General features: G+C 45.0%; 1 pseudogene; it reads right to left on the bottom strand.

Annotated features, from left to right (window-relative positions):
* Positions 1 to 850: 850 nt before the first annotated feature.
* LOC105511663 lies at positions 851 to 1728 on the bottom strand (annotated as a pseudogene).
* Positions 1729 to 5506: the final 3778 nt, after the last annotated feature.

Here is a 5506-nt window from a genome sequence, read left to right as displayed (position 1 = left end):
CAGAGGTACTTTTATCTGTGGACAGGTGAAAAGCTAAAAACTATTGTTGCTGTGGGGAAACACAAGTGAGGTAGCTCCTGGTCTCCCATTTTGCTGATGTCACTCTCCTGGCTGTCTTAAATCTCTCACTTTCTTAAATCTCTCTTATTCCACAGGTTACCCTTTCATCTTCATTGTTGCTATTGTTAATTTTCTTGCAATTTATTTATAGGTCATTTGTCCTAAAGAGTTTTTCACGTTCTACATCTTATTGATTGCATCCTCATGGTACTATTTTAAAAATATATTCTTCTAGACCAGGTGTAGTGGCTGACACCTGTAATCCCAGCACTTTGGGAGGCAGGTGGATCACCTGAGGTCAGGAGTTTGAGACCAGCCTGGCCAACGTGGTGAAACCCTGCCTCTACTAAAAATGCAAAATTAGCTGGGCGTGGTGGTACATGCCTGTAATCCCAGTAACTTGGGAGGCTAAGGCAGAGAACTGCTTGAACCTGGGAGGCGGAGGTTGCAATGAGTCAAGATCACGCCACTGCACTCCCACGTGGGCTATAGAGTGAGACTCCATCTCAAAAAAAAATTTTTTTTAATTAAAAATATATATATATATATATATATAGCATCATTCCATTTTTTTTTAAGTTTAGCTTGCAATAATAACATGAAGCAGAGGCCTAGTTTCATTAAGTATATTTTTATTTTCTTAATTTTCCTTGAAAGGTTTCTAGTTCACATTTACATCACATTTCACATTCATGAATACAAGAAATCCTTGTATTTCTTGTAAACCCATTCATTGGTAGTTGGATCTAGGAACTTAAGATTTAATTTTTTTTTTCAGGCGTAATTCACTTTATTTTTCTTGTATAAAAACCCTATGTTGTAGCCACAGCTGGAGCCTGGGTCTGCTGCACGGAGACTCTGGTGTGGGTCTTGACAAGGTGGTCAGTGAATTCCTGATAGGGAGAGTTGGTAAACACAGTCTCCTTCCAGAGGTCAGGGGTCAGGTCTTAGAGATGGCATCAAAGGTGGCCTTGGCGAAGTTGCCCAGGGTGGCAGTGCAGCCCCGGGCTGAGGTGTAGCAGTCATCGATACCAGCCATCATGAGCAGCTTCTTGGGCACAGGCACTGAGACGATGCCAGTGTCCCTGGGTGCAGGGATGAGGCGCACCAGCACACAGCCGCAGCAGCCTGTCACCTTGCAAGGGACGGTGTGGGCCTTGCTGATCTTGTTCTCCCAGTAGCCTCTGCGCACGGGGACAATGGAGAGTTTGACCAGGATGATGGCCCCATGGATGGCAGTGGCCACCTCCTTGGAGCACTTAACACCCAGGCACCCAGGCCGACGTGGCCATTGTAGTCCCCAATAGCAACAAACGCCTTGAACCTGGTGCGCTGGCCAGCACGGGTCTGCTTCTGCACTGGCATAATCTTCAAAACTTCATCTTTGAGAGAGGCCCCCAAGAAAAAGTCAATGATCTCAGATTCCTTAATGGGCAGGGAGAACAGGTAGATCTCCTCCAGGGACTTGATCTTCAGGTTCTTGACCAAGCGGCCCAGCTTGGTGACGGGCATCCACTCCTTATCCTCGGCCTTGCCTCCACGAGCTCTGCGGCCTTGGCCCCGGCCCCAGATGCCACTGCCGAAACCTCCGAGGAAGCCACCGCAGTTCCCCATCCCAGGGCCACCAGGGCCTCCGGGCCCCCCCGCTGCACCGGCGTCATCTACCATTTGATGTTTTCTCAGAGAAGATTTAATTTTTTTTTTCATTCTTCCAGCAGGATGTATATCAAGTCAGCTTGCCTCACTTTTTTAGGCTGGGCACGGTGGCTCACATCTATAATCCCAACGCTTTAGGAGGCCAAGGCAGGTGAATCACGAGGCCAGGAGTTCAAGACCAGCCTGGCCAACATGGCAAAACCCCATCTCTACTAAAAAATACAATAGCCAGGTGTAGTTGCACAAGACTGTAGTCCCAGCTACTCAGGAGGCTGAGTGAGGCAGGAGAATCGCTTGAACCTGGAAGGCAGTGGTTGCAGTGAGCCGAGATCGTGCTCCTGCACTCCAGCCTGTGTGACAGAGCAAGACTCCATCTCAAAAAAATAAATAAATAAAGTCGGCTTGCCTTACTGTTTAAAGAAATAATGGGGTTTTGCTATGTTGCCTAGGCTAGAGTTCAATGGCTAGTCACAGGCACAATCATAAGAGTGCATCCTTTAACTCCTGGGCTCAAGCCATTCTCTTGCCTGAACTTCCCAAGTAGTGGGACTACAGGCACACACCACTGTGCCCAGCTTGCCTTGCTTTTTGTATTGTGCCCCAACACATCCTAGACCCCCAAAACAACAGTCATTTCTTTTGCCCACAGATTTGCAATTTTTGTCATTTTTTTTTTTTTGAGATGGAGATTCTTGTTGCCCAAGCTGGAATGCAATGGTGTATCTTGGCTCACTGCAACCTCTGCCTCCCCGGTTCAAGCAATTCTCCTTCCTCACCCTCCTGAGTAGCTGAGATTACAGGCATGTGCCACCATGCCCGGCTAATTTTTGTATTTTTAGTAGTGACGGGGTTTCACCATGTTGGCCAAGCTGGTCTCCAACTCCTGACCTCAAGCAATCTGCCTGCCTCAGCCTCCCAAAGTGCTGGGATTACAGGTGTGAGCCAAGGCACCTGGCCTGTAACTCTTGTTAGTACTATAATAATGAAAGATTAGTTCATTCCTGTTTTTAGATAGAAAACCTGGCTGTTTACTCACACATCACAAAACTTTTCAGTTTGCCAGCACTCTCCATCGGCTTTTCCTCTTCCCATTTTCATTTTTATTTATCTTTCTTAAACCTTTAAATTTTTATTTTTTACTATTGCCGACAACTTCTTCTCATTTTCAGACAAATATTTTAACTGGGAAGGTTAGAAAGTGACAAAAATGTTAACTAGAAACCTTTCAAGGAAAATCAAAATATACTTAATGAAACAAGGCCTCTGCTTCATGTTACTATTGCAAGCTAAACTTAAAAAATAGAATGAAGCCAGGCATGGTGGCTCATGCCTATAATCCCAGTACTTTGAAAGGCTGAGGTGGGCAGATCACCTGAGGCTGGGAGTTCGAGACTAGCCTGGCCAACATGGTAAAACTCCATCTCTACTAAAAATACAATATTAGCTGGCCATGGTGGCACATGCCTGTAGTCTCAGCTACTCAGGAGGCTGAGGCAGGAGAATCACTTGAACCTGTGGAGCAGAGGTTGCGGTGAGCCAAGATTGCGCCACTGCACTCCAGGCTGGGCGACAGAGCGAGGCTCCGTCTTGGGGGGGAAAAGAAAGATGCAAACAATATGGCTTAGGAAAATGGGGCTTAATGGTGGTCTCAATAATAAACCAATACAGAGAAAAATACAAAATAACAACAAACACTGTCTTTGAATTGGAGTAAAATCTAAGAGAAATAAGATACATATAACCCTCTTTTTTTTTTTTTTTTTTTTTGAAACAGAGTTTTACTCTTGTTGCCCAGGTTGGAGTGAAATAGCATGATCTTGGCTCACCGCAACCTCCACCTCCCAGGTTCCAGCGATTCTCCTGACTCAGCCTCCCCACTAGCTGGGAATACAGGTGCGCACCACCACGCCTGGCTAATTTTTTGTATTTTTAGTACAGACAGGGTTTCACATGTTAGCCAGGATGGTCTCAATCTCCTGACCTCAGGTGATCCACCTGACTCAGCCTCCCAAAGTGCTGGGATTACTGCGTGAGCCACAGCACCTGGCCCCTCTTCTCTTCTTTTCTAACCTTAGCCAGTGCCTGGCTCAGTCCTATTATTGAGGGTCTAGGACATTGTGGGCTATTCATTCTAAAGAGAACCTTCATTTGGATGGCTGACAAAGTATTATCGTTTTGTAAAACCTATTTCACAAATTATTAAGGAAATTGTATAAGGCTATCGTTATTGTCAACATTCCCACATATGCCTTATGTCTGCTTGGATCTGATAGGAAAGTATTTTTGTTTGGTTTTGTTTTGGAAAGTATTTTTTCAAATATAGGAAAGTTTTTAAAACACTTTTACCCTTCATTAGCAACAGTGCTTTGTTTACATAAAGTACTCTACACTTTATGTTTTTGTTTTGAGATGGAGTCTCACTCTGTTGCCCAGGCTGGAGTGCAGTGGCGTGATCTTGGCTCACTGCAACCTCTGCCTCCTGGGTTCATGTGATTCTCCCGTGTCAGCCTCCCCAGCAGCTGGGATTACAGGCATCTGACACCGCACCTGGCTAATTTTTGTATTTTTAGTAGAGGCAGGGTTTCACCATCTTGGCCAGACTGGTCTTGAACTCCTGCGATCCACCCACCTTGGCCTCCCAAAGTGCTGGGATTACAGGCCTGAGACACCATACCCGGCCATGTTTATGTTTTAATATTGGTTGAAATCCCCTTTTAATGGAGAAATAATGTACATTAACACTCTGATGAAAGCTGATGTTTAACATTTATTTATTGCCTAATCCCAGGAACAAAAATAATTTCAATTTCACAAAAAAGAAAAATGTTTAAAACTTGAAACATTTCAGATACTTAAAGCATGTCTCAAAACTTTAAGACTGTCCCAAGAAGCCAATAATGGCATCTTCCAAATTCTGCTCTGTCCTTTATGGCTGACAGGTCGACTCCTTACACTGACAGAACTAATAGAGTTTAGTATGTCCCTAGAGATCATCTAGTTCAACCCTCCTATTTTATAGATGAAGAAAATGAGACCCAAAGGATTTAAGTGGTCTTCCTTAGGTCACATAGCTAATAAGTAGCAGAGCTATTAATACTCAAATCCAGTATTTTACACCACAAAAATAATGCATCATCACCCACTTGTTTCCAATATATTACATCAGTTGTCTAAACAAATAACCATAGAATTTATGTGCTACTTGGGAGTATTCTGGTCCTCTGAAGAGAAGTCAGCTTCAGAGGTTTATGGATCTTCATTTCCTAGTGCTAATATCCATTTTTTAAAATTATTATTTTTTGAGACAGTCCTGCTCTGTCGCCCAGGCTGGAGTGCAGTGGCGCGATCTCGGCTCACTGCAACCTCCACTTCCTGGCTTCAAGGGATTCTCCTGCCTCAGCCTCCCGAGTAGCTGGGATTACACCCCCGGTTACTGTTTTGATTTTTAGTAGAGACGGAGTTTCGCCACGTTGGCCAGGCTGGTATTAAACTCCTGACCTATAGTGATCCACCCACCTCCACCTCCCAAAGTGCTGGGATTACAGGCGTGAGCTACCAAGCCAGGCCCCTAGTGCTAATATGCTAAATGTGTGTTTAAAAAAAACACGGAGAGGCAAGGTGGCTCACGCCTGCAATCCCAGCACTTTGGGAGGCCGAGGTGGGCCTATCACCTGAGTTCAGGAGTTCGAGACTAGCCTGACCAACATGGAGAAACCCCATTCCCTACTAAAAAACACAAAATTAGCCGGGCGTGGTGTCGCATGCCCATAATCCCAGCTACTTGCGAGGC

Source organism: Colobus angolensis, unplaced genomic scaffold (genome assembly GCF_000951035.1).
Source record: "Colobus angolensis palliatus isolate OR3802 unplaced genomic scaffold, Cang.pa_1.0 Scaffold201, whole genome shotgun sequence".
In the NCBI taxonomy this organism is placed as follows: domain Eukaryota; kingdom Metazoa; phylum Chordata; class Mammalia; order Primates; family Cercopithecidae; genus Colobus; species Colobus angolensis.
This window is presented reverse-complemented; position numbering and strand designations above follow the sequence as displayed.